This window comes from Ruditapes philippinarum, unplaced genomic scaffold, assembly GCF_026571515.1.
Source record: "Ruditapes philippinarum isolate M1 unplaced genomic scaffold, ASM2657151v2 ctg248_1_1_1_1, whole genome shotgun sequence".
Lineage (NCBI taxonomy): Eukaryota > Metazoa > Mollusca > Bivalvia > Venerida > Veneridae > Ruditapes > Ruditapes philippinarum.
The window spans coordinates 1-27,764 of NW_026860683.1; the positions used below are offsets into that span (position 1 = coordinate 1).

Here is a 27,764-nt window from a genome sequence, read left to right on the forward strand (position 1 = left end):
GGACATATTTTTTGCATTTTGCACTTTATGATATCTAACCAATTAGATCTATCACTAAGAACTGATTAAAAAAATTGAAGAGGAAAATATATAAATAAATATTGTAGATCATTTTCACTGTCAAGTTAATTTGCAATAAGCAATAAGCGGTTTTTTTTTTCAAGCAAAATATTTTCAAAAAGCCACGGTCAAAATAGTCTACCAACACTTTATCAGTAAACAAATTTTGGACGAAAAAAAATCATAGACCAATGTTAATCTACTAGATTATCTACTAAATCTATTCAGTGATAAATTTACCATTTTATTTCAATTCAAAATTGTGTTCATTTCTCAAGTATAGTTTATGATTGATCATTCCATCAAACGTAAAATAAAATCGGGTTTGCATTTCAATTCGCTGACAAATAAACACGAAGAAAAAAATACCATCATTCTCGATACACAAAAGCGAACAGATTTTTTTTCCTCTTGAAAACATGAAATATTTGCACCGAATAGCATTTCAAAACATCCACTGTTCTACATTAACAATTGAACATTTGATATTTTTCCTACTTTGTAGTAAAGAATTTTTCTATCTGAAATATCGTTTGGAGAAATAAACCAAGAGAACTTTTTTTCTTTCAATCTAGAATAAAAAATCTAAAGTGAAGTTTATTCTCAATATTTTTTCAGACATGTCCAATAAAAAATTGATCTAAATCCATTTTTTTACAGGCAAAATATTAACATCATATTGAATGTATATTTTACAAAAAAATAAATCTAGATCTAACAAAACATTTCGCTAAAATATTTTAAATCGCTATTCAACTGACTTTCTGTATTCCGTAAATTTGACAAATAATTGTGTCTATCTACTAAAATATTCACACCATATTAAGTCTACATTTAACAAAAAATAAATCAAACAAAACAGTTCGCTAAAATATCTTAAATCGCTATTCAACTGTACTCTGTAAACTTGAAAAATAAACTTGTCTATCCTGCCTATCAATAAGAAAATATCCATCTTGTTTATATGCTTTAAAAAAATATTAACCCAACATTACATCGTCAAAAGATTCAATTTGAAATTCAACATAAGACTCCATATAAAAACTAGGGAAAATAAAAAACAAAAAACCAACAACAACTCACGAAAAATCCCAAACTTCAATCTCTCCAAAAATTTCATTTTTAAAATAAAATACATTGAATTCTTTTTAAAAAAAATTTGCCAGAGTGAAAAATATAAACAAAAGTCACAACCTATAAAATTAAAAAAATAAACCCGTAATTAATTTACCTTAAAAATTAAATTTTTTAAAACAGCAAATTTTTAAAACGGGCCAAAATTTTAAAAGCCCAGCTTTTTATTTAAACCCGTTTGAAGTTTTCCCCAATTTTGAAACTTATTAGACAAAATTATGAACCCTCCAATTTTTATTTTTTTTAAAAATACAAAAGGGGAGCAATTTGCGCCATAAATTTGTCCCATAGAAATATTTTTGTGTATCATTGAAAAAATCTCAAGATTTTTACAATAAAAAAGAGTAAATCAAAAAAAAAAGAGGAGAAATATACCGACTGTGCCGTATTTAGCCTAAATACTGAAGAAAATCTAAATAAAAACAATAGACGACCTCTTTTACATACATTTTACGTTTACGAAGGGTTTATTCATTTTCTGAGTAAACTTGTCACATTTTGTCCAATACTATACTGTCATTTCTAAAGTAAAAGCAAATTTACTGTAAATAAGCTTATTCAGTACGGGTTTTGATAGCACCGGATTGTATCCCCTTGATTATCAAGCGTCGTTTGTTTGACTTTGTTATTGTGAGAAATGCAGAAATGAAAACGTTTATTTTCAACGGATTCCTTGGGCGTTTCAAGAAAAATAAAAGGTAAGAAAATTTGTTAGATCGAGTTAATCATTTGCTATTAAAACTAATAACAACTTCATATAAATATCTACTTGTTTTATTGATTTCATGCACTGTGTCAACAAAAATGTAAACAAATGTTTTTATCATGCTTGTTGGATGATACAACAGTTTGACATTTTCACTTTGACATTTGAAATATTACATCAATATTAGTCAGATACAATGAAAATTGTTTCTGCAAAGTTGCCAGGGTGCTTGAAAGACTATTTCAATTTGACCAGAAATGAATTTGTCTGTAGAAAAAAACAGCAGCTGACATAATAGATAAATTAATACTGACTCTACTATTGATTTCTTTTCTGATTTAAAACATACGAAGAATAGTTTAAGAATACAAAATGAAATATCTTGATCATTTGTGTAACAATTGAGTAAAACACTGAATTATCAGAAATACAGGCCTGTCATGAATGAAAATATATGAATATTTATTTCATACAGAAATTTGCAAGTATTCAAAGCAAAACACACCCTGTAACTAGCATACTGACTTGAAGAACAGGACAGATTAATCTTTTTCAATGACAGCATCAAGTAGCTCTTCTATTTATTTTCATTTGCATGCTTTTTCATGAAACACACAGCAAATTTCAATACAAGTTTGAATAATTAATACAGGTACATATCTCAAAATTTCTCACAAATTGTGTTTTTGATGCCATATGGCATTTGTTTTTGATGTAATTGTTTCTTTTTATACCCCATGTCAGTGTATATGCATTTTGTCTCCTTTATTTCTTACATCATTTCTAAATTTCTAAAACTATTTTCAGAAACATGGTCAAAATGTTGGTGGTAACTAAGATGAACAATTGAAAAACATTAGTGGCTGGAAAAAAATCAAGTCATGTGCAGTGACTAGAATGAATACAACACAAATTATCAGGTAAAATACTTTTTTTCAAATAAATTGATAAGTATTTTGGTCATTTATTTGCTAAACTTGACATGTTCACTCTGGAAAATGAAATTTTGTATGTGTTTGAACATGCTAAGATAAAATTGTAGGTGATTTTCAAAATTATAAGACAAAGTCAAAAGACACACTTAACATTTAATGTCAATATTTTCTTTTTCAGATTGGAATCTTATGTAGTATTGAGAGTGGATTTTTTTACAATGGACCAGACCTCATGACAAATGTACAGCTGATGGTAATAACAAATGTTCTCTTTGTGCTGCTATTTTATCCAACAGTATTTGACTGTTATGATAAGTTTTGAATTTTTTTCACCATACTTGAATTACATCATCCAATTTGACACACACCTGTAGATTGTTCTTGCTTCTTTCACATTATTTGACAAAGTAAACAAAAACAGGAAATTGACTGTAAAATATTCATTTTTATCAATTTGGAGAACTTTTCTATGTTTTTCACCATGTATCAATATTAATCTAAGCTGAATTGTTGTTCAAATGAAGATCTATAAGCCTATTATTGACAAATAGGTGAACAAAATCTTTCTATGACATTGAATACTGTATATTGAAAATATATTTATCATTGTTATCATTGTTAGACATTTATTTCATTCATTCAACCAGTCAGATAGTGTCAAACTGAAATTTATGTGCTTGTTTTGTACAATAAACTGGATGTAAATCAATGAAATCACTGAATGGTAAAAAAAAATGTGTTCCCTGAGTGACAAATAATCTGGCCTGTGTAAGAAAAGTCATTTTCAGGAGCAAATATTGTAAAACAAGCTATTCCGCAATCTTATTTTGTCTTTTTTTATTTGCTGAAGAACATATATTTTGTAAAATCAAATAAAAATGCATATCGTATTTTACTACTAGTTCATTTCTATACTGTTTCATGAGTTTTGAAGCAAATATCCATGTCCATTGAGACAAAAAATCTGAAGTACTGCTGTTTTTCTTCAAAATCTTTGACAGAATCTTGTATAATTTTTTCAGACCTTGTTCCAGGTCATTTTCACCTAGCTCAGCATTATAGTGTAGCCTTGCTTTCATTCAAGAGGTCACAGTTGCTCCATTTATGTGCATGTTAATGTTATACTTGTTATACTTTGACTCAATGTCAGTCCATTTTACATTCTTTAATCTTATTCATTTTATGATTAGCATATAAAACACTGGATTTATTTCACTAAATTGATAAATGTTTTACATATTTTTTTTATTTTATAGTTTCAATGATTTTTTTTTTGTTTTCAGGTTGAAAAGGACAGTTAGCACACAAAAGAATCTTCAGATATTTGTGAATGCTGGAAATGTGATGTATGAAGATTTTTGTTGACATTAGTACTAAAATGTATTATTAAATAACTAAATAAATATGTGATTTAATGTAAAAAGAATTAATTTACCGGGAATAATGGCAAGCTAGAATTTTATTGCGTGTCTCTCTGAAATCTTTAAGTTCAGGTTCAAGATTGGTATGGACATTTTACTTTATAGATTAAAAGAAAATGTATTTGTGAATGCTGGGATTGTGATGAATGAAGATTTTTGTTGACATTAGTACTAAAATGCATTATTAAATAACTTAATGAATATGTGATTGAATGTAAAAAGAATTAATTTACCGGGAATAATGGCAAGCTAATATTTTATTGCGTGTCTCTCTGAAATCTGTTGAAATTCATTATTGCCCGTCTCACTGAAATCTATTGAAATTCATTATGTTCAGGTTCATGATTGGAATGAACATTTTATTTTATAGATAAAAAGAAAATTGAAAGCTTGAAGAACATCCAAATCGTCAGAATTATGATTGCAGTTTCGGTTTGATTGATCCTGTTCTTGGACGACACTCGGGTAAACCATATCTACTGTCCAACGGCAGAACTGAAAATTGTTATTAACTATCACTCTTTAACTGATGTCAACTACTTAATGCTTACAGGCGACTGCTTAATGCATATTGTTAATTGATAAATGCCAACTGTCACACCTGCCAAATACCCGATTAAATGCCTGAAAGTAAATTTCTGTTTTTTACGTCCTTCTTCCAATGTGTTTATATGTTATACTGGGGACCTTTATAAACAGTACTGGTCAAAGAATTACTCTGTATCATAGATGAAGGCTTTGACTGATAAAACCTTGGCATTTGTTACATTTATACATGTATAATTCTTGTGTTACTAAGCAGAAAGATAGGTATATATATATGCAGACTTTAGGAGCTTATAAAAATGTTATCAAACCAAATGAAACCAGTTTTTCTATCATTAACTCTTGTTCTTTAATTTTAAGCTACCAATCATAACTGCTCTCTTAATTAAAAAGTGCAGGTATATCTCCGTTAACGAACAAACTGGTAAAAGACAGTCATTTAGATCAGCTACCATGTAACATTTATATTATAATATTTGATAATGATCCTACCCTATAACTATAGAGCTTAATGTTATTTTTGACCGGAGGCCTGGTAGTGCCATAAAGGTCGTTGCTAATTCCGTGGTATGACGCATTTCTTTACTTCATGTAGCTCTATGCTTTCAAGAGTTGGCGAAGAATTCAAAGAGAAGTTTGGTCTGAAGTTTACAATAATTTTTAAATATTTACGTTAGTTTCATGAAAATCGTAGATTTGGTACATTACCTTGGACATAATATTAATTAAAATGGTAAAGATATTTTCTGTATTTTAACTGTAAAAATTAAGTTTTCACTGCAGTGAAACATGTACTGTATTCCGTATTTTGACGAACTACTTAGTTTCTAAATCCAGCCAATACACAAAGCTAAAGGGAAAGTCTTGCGAATCGTCAGGTCAAAAAAAGAGAAAAGGTGCATAATAAACAGAAAATATAAGTTTCTTTTATAAATACGGGATTAATTTTATCTTATGGTATGAAATTTGTTATATTTTTCTCTAATAAAGAAAGTTTGCAGTATTATGAATTAATTTTAAAGATTGTTGACAGGTTATATGACGTTGGAATATAGAATCTATATAAATGTGCAAACAACCGTTTTTATAGGGCCATATAACCTGTCAAAAATCTTTAATTTAACTAGATCTAATAATATACTACTAACCATGACATCCGCTCGAAATAATCAAGGAAATGCAGGATTACGCGTAGAAGAAGCAAAATTCCTTGTTTAAATCAACAATTGCATGTTACTAGTTTCCTACTTGTTAACAATACCAATGTATTTGCATTTCTCCAGCTAGAAGGTGTAATTTCATTTTTCGAAATGAGGTTTAAACATGTATAATTAACTAGCTTTTTGAGATCAACATGACTACAATCCTCACAGCTGTGCAAATGGGCAGCGAACTGCAAAAAGTAAGCTTAACATAACGTTTGCTTCGATTTTACTTTACAACACCACGGATCATTCAGCATTATAGCATTGCATTAACATTGTACAAACCTATGATAACCACGGTGGTGAACTGACTCGGACTTTTTATCTCCTCAGATTTTCTTTGATTCGGCAAAGAATTTTTTTCAATTAAAGTCATTACAACAATGGACAGTGCTAGTTAAATTCTGACTGATTTTGACATAACTACACTTAAACTATTCAATTTATAATTCCACGGAATATTGAACTGTGTATCCTACACGTACATGCATATACTAAAATAGCCCTTGTATTTCTTGTACAAGGTCAAACTGATAGAGGTAGCGAGCAGTGCATCTCTATCATTCCGAAATATAAATCATACATTAATACGACATTTTTAGACTGATTTTAACAAGGTCAGTAATTGTGGTGTATTTATTTTTTGTCAATTGTCAGAGTTGTTTCCCTTCGACCTTTAAATACAGTATTATAATGTAAATCCTACTGGACTATTAATGTAAAGTTTATGCAGAATTTCAGTCATCCGGCTGAATTTTATCAATAGGCTATGCCATGTAACACCGCACTTTGGGGTCAAACGCACTTTGGGGTCCAACCCCAAAGTGCAGTAAACTTCACAGCGCACTTTGGGGTCAAACGCACTTTGGGGTCAAAATCCAGAAATGAACCACAAAGTGCGTTGATAGGCTACATATTAACGCACTTTGGGTTCCATCGTTCTAAAAATGTTAACCGAATTCTGCTTAAATACTGAGAACTGACTTATTTTTTATCTGCAATTTTGAAATATTTAAGGTGAATCGAAGATTTATGAAATAATTAATAAAATACACTCACTCTGACGTGTGTTTACACGAATAAATCCGCCATTAGTCCGTATCGCATGATTTCATCTCGCTTTCAGGAGTATCGCACCGCTATACGTTCGACCCCCTGATTAATGTAAATGTAAAATGAACGGCCAATTTTAAAATCAAAAGAGAGCCAGTATTGGTCGTCATTTTTCATTAATGATTATACATTTAATCAGGTAAGAGAAGACAGAGGAGATGGTGGACTAGAGATTGGCTTTTACGAAGACCCCCTTCATGGCCAGTATGAGGCTCTTGTGGCCGAACTTGTTCCTGAGGATCCGGCGTCCTACAAGAAATTCATTAGAATCGAACCTGATATATCTTGGGGGATCGAACGCGATGAGACCAAATCCTCTCCGCAAGGATCATTGAACGCTGCAATTCGTTTTCAAAATGTTCTTTTCTTGTGAAGCATTTTGAAAATGAGCGTGCAAGAGGTTGTAGACGGATATATAATAGGTCCGTATAGATCCGTGGCAATTTGTTTTTCCCCGTATCAGACCGTACTTACTCGTACTAACCCGTGCTTATACAGTAGCAGACCGTGTGTCCGTCCTGATTCGTGTCGCTTGGTATCAAACTATGTCTGTCCGTAACAATCCGTGTCTCTCCTGGGTCTTTTAGCTACATTTTGGCGGTAAATCCGTCGAACTCCGTACTCATACCGTTGTGTCTCCGTACTGGAACCGTAGCGGACTACGAATTTCACATTTTTGTAGTAATCTGTGAACGATTAATCCGTAGCTCTTTCGTAGCGTTATCCTTGAATATGTGGCCGGGAATTAAAGACAAATATGTTTAAACCGATCAATGTAAAAACAAAATAGCACGGGAGAAATGATAAGTTTAGTTATGTTAGTCAGTAATAACGTAATTAAAATAAGGGATTAATATTTGCGTGAAATTAATATGATTGCGTGTGTACGTTATTTCCATAAACTTTTAGGCAGCTGTTGCAAGGCGCATAGAGATTTCATTTTGCATTTAGATAACAGTCTAATTAATCAGATGATTGTATTCATCATAATAATTATCACGTTTATTTTTATTTTGTTTACCATTTCTTAATATCATGGCAAATTGTGTCAACAACATAAATCGTTGCTGTTGTTAACGACAGACTCAGTTCTTTAAATTTTAAATAATTTATATAACTCCATGAGAAAAAATAATCTTATGTCTGCCTTACAGGTCTGGTTGAGGATGTACAAACGCAATTTTAATAAATGTTACAGCTATAAAATAACTTATAAAATAACTTACTCCTTGAACATCTGGTTGCATGTCTTAAATTACTCTAAGTGTATTACAAACAATGCTTATTTTGTGTTTCTATTGTCCTTTCGATAAAACACGCTTCGTATACCTACCATATGTGCATTTATTTATATAACCTATTGTAACTTAATATTTTATACGTCAAAATAGAGAAATGTTTATGAACAGGGTGCAGCATGTGCACACAATGTGCACTAAAATCTGTAATGTTTAAATATAAAAAGAAAAAACACATATGAAAGAGCCAACAGCTTAAATGTATATGATATATTGAGCAGCGTCACGACAAAACCATCATAATGGGTTTGCGACCAGCATGGATCTAGACCAGCCTGCGCATCCTCGCAGTCTTTTCAGGATCCATGTTGTTCGCTTACAAACCTAATAACAAGTAGAACAGCATGGATCCTGATCAGACTGCGCGGATGCGCAGGCTGGTCTGGATCCATGCTGGTCGCAAACCCATTATGTTGGTTTTGTCGTGACGCGGCTCATATGTATATCATATGAAAAGACTGAAAATTACCGTAGGTTCAAATAAAATAAGCCGACGTTTCATCAAAGAATATTATGAGTTGTCTGAATAGTCAGACATTTGGTGTCAAGAAATCTGAAGCCCATATAATAAACATATTCTAGTTATTATTTTTTAACCATGATAAGACATTATTTTATCTTAATAATTATTCGGATCAACGTCAGTATTTTTTATGATTTAAGAAAGGAGAAAAGAAGAAAACAAGTCGATATTTTGGCAGACGCCTTAAAGGCCCGATATGCCTTAGAAATGCCATTTTTTTATCAAAAACTTTTTTTACTCTTGATATCTTGTTACAGTTTCAAAACAAAATACAAATTTGTCACATAGATGAACTGTCTTTTATTTTCTTTGCTCTGTTGGCAATCGGTATGATTATAGACAAATACATTTGTGGTATTTTATATGGAAGTCAAAATACTACTTTTATATTTAGCTGCCATTATGACACGTAACTTCACGTTCAGTGCTACTTTCTTTAGTTGTAAATATCTTACATGCTACAGCTACTCCCTTATTAAAGCTTTATTATAACATATGTTTGACATTTATAAGCAATTAACAACTATGAATTTCTAAGGCATAATGATGTAATCCATCAAACAGGGCGAGATGAGCATTGTATATATTTATATATAATGTTACATGTATATATCTATATCAATGTTATATATAATCATTAAAACTATTTCAGAAATATTGTCGCTAACTTACCAAATAGATTATCGAATGTGGAAGAGCATAAAATTCCATGTTTCTAATGCGGTTCTGAGATAAAGTTTTGTGTAACATTAAAAGAATTAATGTATTAGAGGAAATACAATGTATATTATAACACTTGATGTAAACTTATCAATCACATAAAATATATGACCTCACAAAGGAGGTTACTAAGAGATATTATCCATATACGAAACTAAAATGAGACAACTGGAAATCTCTTCTTTTGGAATCAAGGGACAATGCATCTTGCACTGAACCAAGCCAATAAAAATCAAGACCACAATGTATTTTTCAACATGTTTGCTTGTTTGTTTGTTTGTTTGTTTGGGTTTTATGTCACACGGACACAGTAGTCATGTAGGTCATTTGGCAACGTTCCAGCTTTACTGGTGAAGGAAGACCTCAGGTGCCCTTCTGTGCATTATTTCAGGCAAGAACGGGCACCTGAGTGGAACCACCAACGTTCCGTAAGCTAGCTGGCATTTTGATTTGATACATTGTTCTTTTCAAACATATCAAGAACATATTTGATTTTTTTGATGACCTGTAACTTAAGTCTAGGTCCCTTTTGATGCCATTGCACCAGGCCAATAAAGCGCAATCATTTTGACACTAAATGAATGTACCTATTTTTAGCAAGAGTTGTAAAAAAATCTTTTGTAGTAGCTCCCTTTTATTTTACATAATTTGGATTGAATATTATCCTTATATCATGAATATGATATGGGCCTAGCTAAGAATTTGATATCCTTGAGAGACACGATTTGTTGAAATCGTGAATTCATGAAGTCATAATCGTAAATTCGTAAAGTTGAAATCTGGAATTCATGAAGCCATAATCGTAAATTCGTGAAGTTGAAATCTGGAATTCATGAAGTTGAAATCGTGAATTCTGTATGTAGAAAACGGGGATTCACAAATTTAAAATTGTGAATTCATAACGATGAAATGGCCCTACTGGTCTTTTGTAGGTATGTCATAGCACAATATTAAGTCAAAATACAGCTCTCTTACCAAAATGATCCATTTCTGTAAAGACAAACCAAAAAAACAACAATCTTTTTACTTTGATACCCCGATTATATTTGATTTTTTAACACCAAGGCTACTATATGTTCACTGCAACAAAATGTTTTTCACAACGACTACGGCTAAGCGCAACAGTATCTAGTTGAAGTTTTAACGATGCATTATTCTTTTTAAAATTACAGAAATTTTAACAGTTGTTTTCTTGATGATGGTGTTTTGTTGTTGTTGGTTTTGGTTGGTTGTTTGTTTTCTTGTTGGTGGTGTTTTGTTGTTGTTGGTTTTGGTTGTTTGTTTGTTTCTTTGTTTGTTTTATGTTGGTACACGGCATCATACAATATAACATCATATGGATATAATGATAAAAAGCACCACCCTCTGAAAAGCTACAAAGTCATAGATATCATCCTATCACATAAATGTTGCTGTGTTTTAATGTGAAAAATCAAAGTGCTGAAAGCATATAATTTGACGGAGCATAACTTATGGTTGCACATTTATAACACCAATATGATTAATGATATATATATTATTTTTTTGTTGGTATTTAATGACTCTGTTACTAGCTACGTAAATTATACAGGAATGGTTACAGATTTGCGGTAGTTATGTACATTTTCCTATCAGCACCGGAAGGAATCTCTTCTAATAATACAGCGACATGAGACACACGTTTAACCTTGCTACCAATTCTAAGCCATCGAGGCCGCCGCCAATTTTTGTTCCCTATATTCAGAAAATTTTAATGAACTGTGTTTCATACCTGTACCAATAATTGTATCTTATTATTATTTTTATTTATAATGTTATACATATTATTCATTGCATTGTAATATTTTGCAGTCGCATATTGATCACATGAAAATATTCGCAAAAAGCATTTGTTTATATTCATGTAAATATAATAAACAAGTAAAATGGTTTCCTGCGGTGAACATTTTAATGATATAAAGATATTTCAACTATTTTCAACATTATTTGGGGGTGGGGGATAAATAAACGTTTGTATCAGGAATATAATTGACAATTGAATAAACAATCAATATAGAAGAAGGTCTTTGGAAACTGGTCACCGTTGAAGACCGGAGAAGGTCGAACATAAAACAATTATTCTTTTTAAGAAAATGATTAAATAGGCCAACCAATTTATGAATTATTCCGAGCAAAAAATAAATAAAGTAAACACACAAGTTTACGCAGAAAATATCTCTATTTATTATGGCAGATGCCACTACGAATATTTTAATTTTGTATATTTTCAGTATAAACAATTTATTGTTTGTAACATTTGAGATAGAAACATTGATAATTTTCAAACACATCATTCAAGTTTTTCCACCTTAAACGGTAAAATAATTATAGAAAATTAGAAATATCACGCAATAGTTTTTTGTTCTTAATTAGGTGTAATTCGGACTAATTCCCTCAAGTAAATCCGTAACGTACCGGCAAACGTTATTTAGGTAGGCTTTCGAAAAGGTCAATTAACCAATCATGTACGGTTTACAGATCACATGCTCCTCCATGTACCGAAAACAGGTCACGTGCTCCTCCATGCCTCAAAAGTTAAACGCGTACCAATACCCTGCGGTCTCCAGACCGCAGGGAATAATATATAATACTTAAATACATAAATAAAATAGAAATAATTTTGTTCCTTTATTAAATTAGCCGTTTATTTATTTGTTAACATAAACAATAGTCTTGAAGAGTCTAGGTTTTATTGGTTTGAGAAATTTGTGTTAACAGTTTTTAAACTTGATGGTAATATTTATGTGACAATCAGTTTTTTCGTCGTAACAGATGTCCTCATTCGTCATACAGTGTTTATAGGGGCGTATCACGTTTGAGAGTATGGTCTGACTATCATGGGTCTGTGACAGAACACATTCGAGCAGGACAACCAATTAGGCGTCCATCAGTTCAGCTTCCTTTTTGTAACAGGTGCAATGGTAAATGACGGGCGGCTGGCGGGGAAAATATTTTCGTAATAATTTTCAGCAACTGCTCATTACAGCCTCTTGATTTTTGGTATACAGCATTAACACAAGGTCCCATACCTTGGGATTTGATTTCAGGTCTGTTAACTTAGTTAAATTTTCAACATTAATGGTGAATGGTATGAAATTTTCGTAAAACTACTAAAACAGCCTCTAGATATTTGGTATAAACGTACAGCATTTAAATAAGGTCCCATACCGTGTTATTCGATTTCAAATATGTCGCTCATCCACTTCCTATTTACCGGCATAGTTAAGTTTCCAGCATTCATTGTCAATTGTAGGCAATTTTCGTAACAGTTTTCTTCAGCAACTACTTATCACAGCCTTCTGATAGTTGGTAAACAGCATTAAATTTTCGACAAATGTTCGACATTATTGGTCAACGGTATAAACTTTTCATAACATCACAGCCTAGTGATATTTGGAATAACCGGTTGTTATTGACGTATTTTTTATTATTTATATTGACAGTAAACGCATTTAGTTAACTAGGTTTTGGACTTTATCAGTATATGTGTTTAACAAGGAGACAACATCAAACTGATCTATTTCAAATTTTATCTGCATAGTATACCCGTTGTTGCGAATTTCTTATCATTGTTGCTTAAAATAGCATTTTTATTTGAAAGTTTGTCTTGCTGATGTTGCTTTTTTAAACATGGATGTCTACAGCCTGTATATGAACGAAAACGCATATCTGATAATTTATTCCATTTGTATTGCAGATCCAAACTATAAAAACAACAATACCCTAGCAGACAATTTCAAATTTTGCGCGGTGTCCTTATTGAGTATACATGTATATTCCTTCTACAGAATGATACAAACATTTAATTCCTTATTTAGTTACATACATTTTTCGGGGTATTAAAATAGCTCAAATGTAGCCATTACAGTGCTTATTTTGGTGTACGACGTTAAAGAAATTTAAAAACTTTTTGTATGTTTGTAAGGTTTGTTTCCACAATTATTTTCAGTTTTGGATGATACAAGAAAAGTTCATCGGAAACTCCTCTGATATAAGCTGCTATTGTGCCAAATCCACTCCGTGTCAAGATCAGTTTATCACATAAAGATAAAATAAACTGCTCAAAAACTGCTGTATAAAATCCATCACAGGCTTCTGATTTTTGTTTTTTAAATTGTGCTAATCTGTCTACATGAACAATTGTTCGATTGATGTTGATGTATGAAAATAGGTTGCTTTTAGCACTTTGCTTCACTTCCTCCGAATCAGCGGCAATATATATTGCATTTTTCGAATTCTTGTCGAGTTTTTTCAAATATTCAAATATCACTGTTTCATTTGGTGATCCAAAACGAAGTTTATCATCTGTAGGAAGTGAGGGGTTTTTACCTTTCCTGATATGAGAACATATCAACTTTCTTCCGTTAATATGATTATTATAAAAATTACTGGCATCATTAAACAATCTTTCACCTGGTTTAAATAATGTATTAAGCACTAAATGGATAGCCTCTTCGTTTGTTATATTCAAAAGCCATTCCAATCTTGATTTAGTTTCTTTATGTTGTCTTATCTTATCAATTGCGTAGCCGTTAAATTTTAGAACTACTGCATCTTTTGTCCAGTTTCTGTCAAAGTCAAACTGATTTATTCCTTTAATGAACTTATAGTTTTCAACATAATTTAATTTAATAATATTTTTGTTTGGCATGGTTTTTAAATAGGCTTTACACAGATTCCAATTGTAGACGTTTGGTTCTAAAAAGTCCTCCAAGTTGCAGGGACTTGTCATGTCAATAATAAACTTACGATTCGTCAAAAGAGCCAAAAGAAATGTTGAAATTATGCCTTTCTGTCGATCCGCAAAAACCTCCACACAAACTTGAAGAATCACATTTATATACAAGAAACTTTTTATGTTTACATTGATTTTCATTGAGGACTGCAATGTTTGCAAGCTTTTCCAATTGAAGCTCCCGACCACCGTTATATAATACTTGATATGTTTTGAAACGTCTGCCCCAGACACAGTTTTCACACAAATGTTTAGAACTGTTTTCATGGCGATAACAGTGCCATCCTATTTCTATTTGCCAATCTGTTACATCGACAAGTATCAAGAGTGTGCCAGCCAAAAAGACCGTCATTACCTAGAAATGAAACAAAACAAAAATATGTATTAAAAAGATTAAATATAAAGATAAAATGCATGAAGATGAAAATATTGCAGAATGATTAATAAATATTAAGTGTAGGAACTTTGAGGTGATCCTTGCGCTCAAAATTGATATGTTTATGACAATATGTCAACATAAAGATTCAAATAGATATCCCGAACAAGTTGGGACTTAATGTTCTGCACAGATTTGTTTCATTTAATTCAATTAGAAGACCCCTTAGTGGCATAAGAAATGTATTTTCGAAGGGCAACATCTCACTTTCTCGAGTATCGCTTTGGACAGTTCTCAATCTCCTAGTCAATACTAAAAGTATTGAAATGCCAAAAAAAATAAGATAATATCCATGAAGTGTTTGTCCGGCTGATGTAGGTTGTTGTATGTTGAAGGAAAACAATCCATTTATGGCGTTTTACTCTGGCAGGTATGTCAATTAGTTCCATTATCTTGCTAAAGTGAAAATAAGAATTCTTTGGTACTGTATTATTTTGTTTAATGCCTAATTTAAAGCCCATTTACCAATTTGAATGTGTTGTTGTTTCTATTTTTCTTCAGACAAGCTTTCCTTGTGTTGCAAACATGGAAACGTGTTTTATATATAATAGAATTATTTATAAGATTTAAAGCCCGCCTTCTGCAGCTGGAAACAAGTCCGCATACTGCAAATAATGATTCGTCGTTATGATAATTATTCGTTGCAGAGAGTTCAACTATGTATTTATAATTAGTCTTTATCAGCTCTAAGGGGATCATAAAAATGTTTTTCCGTAACCCCCCCCCCCCCCACCATATTTTTACTAAATGTTACTAAATTAGAACACCTTTGGCTTGTGTATAGATAAAGTTATAAATTTATGCTGCTTTGTATACTGCCTCTGGTATTGGTAATTCCCTGTAAGACATGTCTCGTTTATGTGATGTTAAGAATCATTTTGACATAGTAAATCCCCAATGTAAGCTTTAAGTGAGGTTTCGATAGTTGTCGCAGTAAATATCAAACATGTATGTACGTATATATCTCAAGTTTTTGTTAACGTCTTCATCTCACTACAGTTTTTTCAGCCATTGTTATTGGTTCTCCTCTGAGGTTTTGGGTCTTTTTTTACAAAAATACTGACCATGTTGTCGTTTAGGTCTATTACAATGTTTAATATAATTATATCATATAGAGTTGTTATCAGTTCTGGTCTTACTCAAAAATAACAACACACAATAACTCAAAAATATGAATCATGCTTGTACAATGCACTTATCCTTAATGAAATCTTTCCACCTACAAATTTTCAGGTTGATATCTCAAATATTTTATCATTCAAGTATACTATACTCCAGCTCAAAATGATCTATCCATATATGAAGTTTGAAGTTTATATGACAAATATTTCTAGTTATTCTTCGGACAAAAATTAAGCATATAATTAACAAGGGGTAGTTGATATGTATAAACGAACATTGCAATGGAGAGTCATCATTATTATGCACTGCACTCATTCTTGATAAGATATTTCCGACCATAAAATTCAAGGTTAATATCTAAAATGCACAAACATATAGCAAAAAAGGCAATAAGTTATGAAGGAAAAAAAATACGTGTACTTCTCTCATATTCGAAATTGAATTAATGAAATTCTACTTTAAATACTATAGGACATAAAATTATGATATTTGGTTATTTTGATGTTTAGATTTAAACATATCCTTCTGTTTTTGCTTCTTATTCATTTAGACCCAATTTTGGTATTTGAAGCAAAGATATACTTCAGTAACACAATTCTGAAAATAACGGAGTGCAGTTCAAACCTTTTTTTGTATTTTTGAATCATTGAAAAATGTTTTTTTTTTTATTTTTCATATTGATTTTAAAACTAAAATGAAAATCAACATTGCGTTCTCAAGATGAACGAAACAAAAATGTAAATAATCTTGTATACTTGTACATAAATGGTAAGAAATATTTAAACGCTGTACTGTACATGTTACTTGCAAAATTGTTAAAAAGTATTTATATGTGTTTCCAACCTGGTTTAAACGAGAGGGAATTTATTTTGCGTTATCCTTATTTTTCAAAGCTAGTTATGTAGGTTAAAGCAGAATTGATACCAGCAACTGCAAAATGAAATGTGTGTTAGAAATTTTATTTTAATTCTATACATAATAATAATGTGAATAAAACTGGAGATTAATAACAATAAAGTTTGCAGACTTCTTTTCAGAAGATATTAGGTATACGTAAAAGTATAGTACATGTAACGAAATGCATATATTTTTTGAAGCATTTGATCAATGAAATTAAACACTTCGCTGCTTACTAGTGTAATTTGCAGTATATGATCATCAGATGTTTGCATTTGAGAGGGGGATTATTGATTCCCTTGTTTTATTTCTTTATGATATCGTAAATGTGGAAAATAAATAATTTATAAACGTCACATAACATGCATCTGTTGCAGGGTATTATTTCCATTGACAATAGTTCAAACCTTAATTATCTAATATACCGAGCAAAATAATATAGTTTAATCCAATGTTATCATTAAAAAATTCTGTGTTTGAGTCGAACAATACTAAAACGTCAGCAACATATATCAAAGAGGTACAAAATATCCGTATTTCCATCCGATAGTATCTGCTCTATTCCTATCCCTACAGATTCTTCAACATGAAATAATTCACCTAAAAACAATACACGTATATTTGTGAGCAACAGTGCAAAATACTGAGACCAGACGCGTTAGTCTAGAGAAACAGTATTTTTTACGAGGGGTGATATTTTTGCTGTTATTCACAAACCTATGCATAATTATATTACTTCATTGAGACACTGTTTATAAAGGATTTTATTTCTCAGAATTTTATTGAGAAAACGTACTGATCACTATAATAGTACAAAATTATTAGTCAATAGCACACTTAATTTTAAAAAAGGCGAATAACTCCCATTGGCCTATGGGAAATAAACTTTACAAAAATAGTGATGGATAATAAAATATACTATCTAAGTCGTACTGATAACACATTAAATACCGGCCATCATTAGACACGTTAGAAATTACGATATCCTTGCATGATCAAAATAATTACATTGATCAAAAGGTATCAACTATAAACCAGTGTGATGATAACCTAGAATTTGCCCTAATTTGCTAATTGTCGATGTTCATAACGCCAAAATAAAGAATGTACTATTACAAGTGAAATCGTACAAAAACGTAATGTTGCAAAACCAGCTGGAAACATTATTGCAGATTGAAGTTGAAATGATTAAGATAGGTATTTCTCAAGATTTGGTCTCCAAATTTGAAAATTTGAAAATTGAACGGCAACTACGATAAAAAAATGTGTGGACCTCGCAAAATATGCACTTTTTAAAAATAGAGAAATCCTAGGTGTCAATCAAATTAAGACAGAGTTTTTCGTCCATGATAAATTTGCACCAGATATAGCCTTATAAAGATCAGAATGCTCTCATTTTGAACGTTCACGAGGCAGGACCAGCAATCATAAATTACATTCCGCTCTACGTTGATTTATTTCCGGTAAATGACAGTAGGTGCGAGGTAGCATTCGACAGGGCTTCACGTGCTCTATTTATATTAGTGGATTGAATAGAAGCAAATTTAAAACAATTATCTTTCAAATCATGCCATAGTTTCCTGTTTTAGTCGTGGCGTAGTAATTAGACTTAAAAATAAATTATTACAAATGCTAAACATTATAATTTTATCGTAAATTTCAAAATCGACGAATGTTGCGTAAATTTTGATAAATATATTTCCGAGTTTTGATTATACAAAGAAATATAAACAATGCTTGCCCTACAGTGACTATAATTACTTGTACACTTTCTCGGTTGCTGTTCAAAGAGCAACTTTGCGTACCCAAGACTTCTTGAGATTATTCTAAGATTTAGACGTGTATACGTTACAGAAAGTTCCTTTAGATTATTTTACTGATTTAAGACTGGCCAATGAGATTCCTGATGAGTTACAAGAATTTATTTCGTTCACAATACAGCATAAGTAAGGGTATTATCATGATAAGAAATCATGTTGGCACTATTATTGCTGTAATTAAACAGATGAGTTGTATTCATCCGATGATGATATATATATATATGTATTGTATGCAGGTGTTCATATTTTGGCGCTGCCTCATCGATGTATATCTGTAAAAATGATGATTTTTTTTATAAATAATACAGAACAATTATCTATTGTAATTATCCTAGGGAGTCTTGAAAGTCAGTATGGGAAAAAACACTTTCTATTTAAATACGGGTTATTAAACCAACGGCCAGTTTCAACATAATTATTTGCTGCCCTTAAAGCATAAGTGTTTTGGCTATGATGTCAAGAAGTCCTCATGCTCAAATACGCTATACAGTTTATCTTTCTTTGATACTAAACCACTTAATTAACCAGTCGGTTATGGATTAATTTAAACATAATAATTTCAAACAAGTATACACATTTACAATTTACATATAGAGCTTCTTTACAACCCGTGAAATGAATGAAGAAGGATCAGAACCGAAAGCTGATGCTTATATACGTCTTATCCTAGTTATCCCCCGCCGAAAAGGCGGCGGGGGATATAGAAATAGTCTCCGTCCGTCCGACCTTCCGTCCTTCAGTCCGACATTTTTGTCCGGAGCATATCTCTAAAAGTATTTTAGTTATCAACTTGAAACTTCATAGGTGGATAGACCTCATTGAGTATGAGTGTAGTGCATAAGAATGATAACTATACCCTGCATAATTTTTGAGTAATTGCCCTTTGTTATTTTTCAAAATTGATTTTTGTCCAGAGCATACCTCCAAAAGCCTATGAGATATTAACATGAAATTTCATAGGTGCAAAGATCTCACTCAGGAGGTGTGCAGTGCACAAGAATGATAACTCTACCTTTCATAATTTTTGAGTTATTGCCCTTTGTTATTTTTCATACCTAATTTTTCACACGAGTGGAGCATAACTCAAAAGTGTTTGGGGTGTCGACATGAAATGTCATAGGTGGATAGATTTTATTGAGGAGGAATGCTGTGCACAAGAATGATAACTCTTCCCTGTACAATTTTTGAGTTATTGCCCTTTGTTTTTTTTCATGCTATTTTATCCAGAGTTTATCTCAAAAGGTATTTGAGGTATCAACTTGAAACTTCATAGGTGGATGGATCTCATTAAGGAGGAGTGCAGTGCGCAAGAACGATAACTCTACCTTGCATAATTGTTTAGTTATTGCCCTTTTTTTATTTTTCAAAATTAATTTTTGTCCAGAGCATAACTCAAAAGACCTTTGAGATATCATTATGAAACTTCATAGGTGCATAGATCTAATTCAGGAGGTGTGCAGTGAACAAGAATGATAACTTTATCTTTTATATTTTTTGAGTTATTGCCCTTTGTTATTTTTCATACTTAATTTTTCAATTCAATTTTTTTTCTCAAAAAGTATTTGAGGTATCAACTTGAAACTTCATAGGTGGATAGATTTTACTGAGGAGGGATGCAGCACACAAGAATGATAACCTACCCTGCATTATTTTTCAGTAATTGTCCTTTGTTATAATTAGCCATCAGTATTCACATAGGTTTCAAATCTGTAATCACTATAGCCATCAGTTTTCATTACCAAAAGACCTCTTTAAATGGAATTATTATGCTTTACTACATATCCATTCTTCCAATGAGCAAACACATTCGGCGGGGGATGGCCATGTTGACATGGCTCTTGTTTATATTTGCTTTACCGTATTTTTGCAGTGTGTATATGTATGTACATGGATATACTTGTTAGTACAATGATTAACTTTTTATTAATGAATTTTATGTTCTTTTCGAACCATATGAGTGCGTAGTTGGTTAAAAGAAGGTTGTAAATATGTTTTGTAAAATAACCAACTATCTGAAAAAGAGAGGATAACAAGGAGTAGGAGAGCAGAGAAAAGAAAATATTTCCAGACGGTACTAACAGTATGGCATTAAATAAAGAAGGATATCGTTCTTACGGAAATTTCTTGCTTTTGCTGATATAATCTTGAACAGCAAAACAATATTACAGTTAGTATTATCACTCATGTCAGCATAAAGATCTAGTAGTGTTTGCAGCGTTACAGTACACTTTAAAAATGTGGGCAAATGAAAAGGAAATGTTGTGTAATTTCAGGAAGACCACAGTTACATAGTTCTGACTAAGATGGTGGTTAAGTGACTACATCCGGCGCGAAGCCGTGCGTGTAGAACCTGCAGTTTTCTATTCCCAATGTAAAATTATTTGGAAAAATGGATTGATTAATGATTAAGAAATTACATCAAAATTCAACGTGTTGAATTTATCTTTATTTCATAATCTTTATTGCGATATTGCGCGATATTTGCATCATATATGGACGTAAGAACGTAGGGGAAAATAACGTAGAATCGCAGAGTATTAAGCAAATGTTCAAGAAAGAAATAATTACAAAGACAAATATTTACTGAACATTATAAAATTATCACGAAGTAAATCGGATGAAAATCGATACAGACTGGTTTACTTATAAATAGACGCAATTTCGCCGCCACCGATAGAGGGCGCTTTGACGTCATATTAACGAGTGAGATGGAGCACCACACTAAATACCTTGTTCCGGTATATACCGGACACGGCGCTTGAATGATAAAATGATAAAATCTTGCCTTTTTACCAAACGGAATGAACTTTAAAAAGTCTAATTCATCTTTTCACACCGATTTCTGTACGACAATGAATGAAAAAAACTTAAAAATCGGCGAAAACCGATATTTGTCTATTTTCTGTATTGAGATAAATCCCATAGTAACGCTGTTAATTTATAAAATAATGCTGCAGAAATAAAGCTTACATATCTACATGTTTTTTATACCAAAAATCATCAAGATCTGAGATGTCAAATTGGTCGGAAAGTAGCGAGCTACCTAAAAGACCGTCGTGCACTATTTTTGATCTTGTCTTCTTTGAATCAAGTGGGAGGAATTTACTGTTACCCGAGGAATGGAGCTCTTATGATAACTTGTCAGGAGTTCTTGTGATAACTGTCACGAAATTCGTCGGAAAACATCCATTTATACTATACTAAAACATTCGTTAAAAATGGTAATTTTCATCTATTGTTGTTCAAAAGACTAGTAACCATCTATAAATATACATGTGACGTCATACTTGTCAAATTTTCACTTAACACAACAGAACACACCATATACTGTAGCTTGACCATATAAACAAACTCTGGATAGTTTACACTACCCTTTATGCCACAAACATTTAAAGTACCAATTCTGTAATGTGTATGACATGGGGTCCTACAATGATAAACATGTGTGTCATAGTATTTCAAAATGATGGATGAAAACGTTATCGATTGGACAAGAAATATACTACCCATAAAACAATGTTGAATGTATCTACTGTTTATAAGCACGTTGTCTTGAATAGTGAGCATTTGTGCATTGTTATTTCAAATATCTTGATGGACAAAAAGGTTATACTGTACCCTCCATCAGGCATTATTGACCTTTGGTTTCCAAGTGGGACAACCGTGGAAGTCTGGTTGTTTCGCATGACAGGTCGTCCTAATTTGGCAAACATAATTATGTTATTTCAAAAACCCTTAATGAATGGCATAGGTTACGGACCGGACAGACGGACGGAGCCTTTTTCTAAATACCTCTTTTTCTTCGAAAAGGCGGGAGACAAAACGTATACAATGTGTTTAATCACCACGGGGCTTTTTGGCATAAATTGTGGTCGTCAATTTATAATGCCGACTAAGATGATTTCATTTCAACCAATTCATTTAAATACTAGCTGTAGCAAATCATTTACTATGCATGATAGATAGTTTGCACATAATGGTAATACATGTATTAACATAATACAACCAGCTGAATAAAAAATTTGCTACATGTAATGGTACTGTTGCGACATTTAACGGTAAGGAAAAATCGTGCGACATTTTTAACGTTACCATTGCGACATTGAACGGCAGACGATTTGCGACATGTAGCGGCGGTTGCAACATTCAGCGGTAATGGTGCGACATTTAGCGGTAAGTGCGATATTAAGCGGTGTTGCTACATATAACGGCGCCACACTGATAATTCACTAACCCCTGAATGTTGCAGGTTTTAACATTGCGTTGTCTTGATTCAACAGTGGGTGAGGCATTAACAAGTTGGAAACTGCTACATGTTTTGTGTGTTGTAACAAAAAATGGGTATAGGGATCTGTGACCTTTAGTGGTTGACCTTGACCTTGATGAACTGATCGACAGACGAGTCTTCGACGGTGACGTGAAGTTGGAAGACTACAACGTTGCTGATGATCTATAGATCTTTGTTTGTTTCCGGTTTCGGTAGAGATATTTTATTTGAATCTGAAATCGATTCCGACTCGGAAACTTTTTCTTGGCTTGACTTCTGTGTGTGGTCTCATCATAGATGTCACATCGCCCAGTTTAAATCCCGTAATTAACATTTTGCCTTTTATTTCGTCTTGTTTGATTTTGATGCAGTTAATTATTTTAGGTTTAACCTTTGTATTTCTGAATTGCGTTAGTTAACTATTCCAATCTTGGAAACGGTCTTTCTTACTATTAAAGCAGTTGGATACGCAATTCTGACGTTACTCGCTCCACGCTCCATAAAATTCACGAAGCGTCTTAAATTCAGCCTATATGGATTTGCGAACTTCCGATATTTCTTTGAGATAGTCCCTTTTAATTCCTATCTGCGTTTCTATGAGAAGTATTGCTTTTTTTAGAAGGTAGATCACCTGATCGACTGGGTTGAATGTGGCTAGAATTTGACAAATGGGTGGTCTTCTATAGCGGGTGGGGGTCTCTGTCTATGCTTAAATACTCTACCTATTCTGTAGGGCCTTCTGATGTGAAACGAGGACTTTCAATTTTTAACCGATCAACAAAGATAGGGCTCAAAATTTCGATAGGATTTGACCTAATTCATGTAATTTATCACAACCTGAAAATAACAGATTTACTTCTTTCTGCAAGCTTCCAGATCTATTTGTTATATATAGTTATTCTATACTCGATAAGTTTTAGTCTTTGATCTACAATTTCATGCGCATGCAATTATTTTAACGTGTCCATTTTCATGTCAAAATAATTTGAAGATTGACTTGAAGGTTGACTTGACTTTACCCAATCCGTAGATCCATCATCCGGTGGAATGGCGAGCACGCTTGGAAGGTTGGCCAGGCCTATGGCCTTCTGCTAAAGGAGCATATTTACCCGTGTATTGTAAGAATATACCTAATGCTTCTTTTGCTGTTCCAATAAAATGTAAAAGTCAATTCAAATAAGTTTTCGCAACAATGTTTTATTAGTTTTCAGAAACATGTCCGACATGTTCGTTTACCCGAAATCCATCCCCATGTTTGAGAATACCCCTCATATGATTTATCAATAACCTACGTGTCTAAGGGAAACTTATATTAATACACTTCAGAAATTATCGATAACTTTCAATTTATAGAAGGTCGGACAGTCTTTTTGTACTTAAACAGTTGTTGTTGTTTTTATTCGAAACATTGGTAATGATAATCACCATTATGATAGTTAATCATTTGCTATTTTTTAGCTGATATGTCCTTAGCTTAGATCTTTCAAATAAGGAAGATATTTAACATTATATGTATAGTAATAACAACTTCTAACCGATAGTTACAGAAAATCGAAACTGTAAACCTGAAACATACGTTGTAAATAAATATTTGAGCCGCGTTACCACAAAACCAACATAGTGCGTTTGCATCCGCGCAGTCTGATCAGGATCTATGCTGTTTGCTATCAGTTTCTCTACTTGTAATAGGGTTTTTAAGCGAACAGCATGGATCTTGATCAGACTGCGCTGATGCGCATGCTGGTCTGGATCCATGCTGGTCTCAAACGCACAATGTTGGTTTTGTCGTGACGCGGCTCATTTAGATCTATGATTAATTTAACTAATGGTTATTTGATTATTTTAACTGGTGTGGACACAGGTGAAGAAAATAAATGTCACGAGCCATTTTATAATAGAACAAGTCATTTTTATAAAAACAAAGTATATTACCATATTAGTTAAACTAAAACAACTTATAAATGTTTCTTTTTCAAAAGGGAGATAAGAATTTATCATTGTGATATAATATATATAATGCAAATTAGTATTTTATAATTGCAACAATTTCTGTTATAAAACAATTGTTCTGAAGTAAAAAAAAAATGGAATAATTTCATGTTGTATGATAAATGCCATTAAGGAATTAAAATGTGTCCTTTTTAACCAAAAATAAATACCCATTGCACTAATGAAATGTCCATTTTACCAAAATATGGATATGTAGAACATCAGTATTTCCCTAAAAGTCCTCGTGACGTCTGATTGATTATATTTATAATGACCTTGGAACGTAATTTTCCATGCACATTTAAAACATTAATAACTGAATTAAAAAAAAAGAACGTCTTGTAAAAGATAGCTTTATCATCCTTTATTTTCCATTAATTACGTGTAGATTTTAAATGCAAAGTCACGTATGCATAAAAAGACACATTAAGACAATTTTATTCCCATTACGTAATTAAAAAATTTTCTTTCATCAATGTTTACAACTATACTGTTTATCTATAATGTATTCCAGGGTTTTCTTTTACCAATTTAATCAATTTCAAAAAAGTTAAATGGTAATTTTCGACTTGGCTTTTTTATAACAACGAAAATATGCAGCAAAATAAATGAGCCTCGTCATGACAAAACCAAAATAGTGGGTTTGCGACCAGCATGGATCCAGACCAGCCTGAGCATCCGCGCAGTCTGATCAAGATCCATGTTGTTCGCTGTCAGTTTCTCCACTTGTAATAGGTTTGTAAGCGAACAGCATGGATCCTGATCAGACAATCTGAGTATAAATGCACGTGCATAACGTGTGATGCATGTGCTACTTAGGAATGAAAGAAATATCTGTGACCCACATTCCTGTATATAAAAGAAACTAAACCTCGTCGTCACCTTATTGCGTTTTAGGCAATGATATTTGTCAGTTTAACCTTGCATTCTTAGTCTACTGAATATTTTTTCTACTTTTAAAATTAGCACTTTTAGCATGACAATTAGCATAAATCTGAAGGTAAGTGTTTCATTGGGTGAAGCCAGTATTTTGAAGCGGAGATTAATTACTTGATGCATTGGTTAATAATAGTTTAACACTTTAAATCTTGTACACCATTTTATGAACAATTATTGGATGTCTAACACTGTATAATGAGTATAATGTCATAATGTTTCAATTAAAAAATAATTCAGATATGGAGGCGTGTTGCTTTAAACCTTTAAAATAAATAAGATTCATTTATGCTTATTTACTTTACGTAAATGTTTTCTTGATCATATATAATAAAGTGTAACAAACTATACAAACCAGAAAAGCTTGTTTCTGAGTCGTTAAAGAAAACATTGTCGTGTTTCTTTAAATAATCCAGCAACAAAGTCGTCATATATCTTGCAAGTAGTAAAAGGAAATCACATGATCTTAAAGAATCTTCCAATATCGTTTAATTCCACCTGCCACCAACCACAATACAACAACAAATAGCGCTATAGCATCATATATATAACCCAATATTTGTGAAGGAAATTACTAGGTAGTTTTTATAGCTTGTTAGGCCAAATGTTTTATTCCTTTTTGTTTTTTGGTTTTAAGTCTCACCAACACTTTAGATAATGGCCTTACGGCGACTTTCATGCTTCACTGGAACACTTCGTGTGCCTCTATGTCTATTATTTTAGGCACGAGCAGGCATTCGAGTAGAACCACTGACATTCCGTAAGCTAGCTGGATAGCTTTTCCCTCATCACTCTAAGTCCAAGGCAGAATTCGATCCCACAGCGTTAAGGACAAGTGGCTGGCAGTCATCGACCTTAACCATTCGAGGAGCACGGACGTGCCTCTTGCATCAATACCAAAAATATTAAATTAAATTGTTTGTTGCCTTTTACTATTTTTTGTTGTCAGACTAATGGCTCTATTTTTCAGGGTATATTCATTGTGAAAGTATATTTATATCTAAACTTCGCTTTTGAAACTGAATAGTCTTCACAGAAAATAATATGATTTTAACCTATTGTTAACACCTGTATAATATCCTTATATCATGATATCACTCTATTTCAGATTAAAGAACAAAACTTGAAATTCTGTATGATATAGAAAAATTCATACATGTAAGTGCTAAAATGAAAGATAACCCAACTTACCACTGCCTTAATGAATTACAGTACGTATAAAATATTCAGTTTGCCTTATCGGATTATAACCAACTCATACCTTACATATATAAAAAACCCATATTGGTTCCAATTCAGTCAGATCAATTATTAACTCAATATAACTAACCACTGGGATGACCTTTGTGGCATGACACATTCTATAGTGACACGCATTAGTAAGCACACCAGTATAAAATAACACTAGAGAATCAATTCTTCATATCCATTAGTTTCAGTTCTATTTTATATGAAGTACAACGAATAACGAGTACATAAGCCTAAAGGTATATGTTGAACATCGGATCGAAGCGCAAATAGGAAAACTACAATGATATTTGCCAGGCACTGCAATCTGAGTTCATGAAAAGGCTTCAAATTATTAATAAACCTTTTGTTTTAGTCTTCTTTTAATTTCTTGTTGATTGATAGATATATTTATAAGTATAGTGTAAGTTTTACACAAACGATTGCTTTTTATATATAATCTATGGAATCAGTCTAAAAATAATAACGCGTGTCAAAAAAGTTAAAAATACGTAACATGATGGCAACATTAAAAGAAAGTCCAACTATCCAATTATTAAGATAGACAAATATCAATACGTTTACTTAACAATACAGTAAAATTTCATTGTAATAAGAAAGGAGGTATGACACGTAGAAAAGATGTATACCACGGA

General features: G+C 32.1%; 1 long non-coding RNA gene and 1 pseudogene across 2 annotated transcripts; one reads left to right on the forward strand and one right to left on the reverse strand.

Annotated features, from left to right (window-relative positions):
• Positions 1-1,694: 1,694 nt before the first annotated feature.
• On the forward strand, positions 1,695-4,190 carry LOC132713044 (uncharacterized). 2 transcript variants are annotated; one of them, XR_009623395.1, is made up of 4 exons: positions 1,695-1,892; positions 2,708-2,820; positions 3,014-3,088; positions 4,119-4,190. It is a non-coding gene; the product is annotated as an uncharacterized LOC132713044 (long non-coding RNA). The 2 variants fall into 2 exon arrangements; XR_009623394.1 differs by lacking the exon at positions 4,119-4,190 and having other exon boundaries at positions 1,716-1,892; positions 3,014-3,841.
• Positions 4,191-12,300: 8,110 nt separating this feature from the next.
• Positions 12,301-26,378, reverse strand: LOC132713045 (uncharacterized; annotated as a pseudogene).
• Between the last annotated feature and the right edge of the window lie 1,386 nt (positions 26,379-27,764).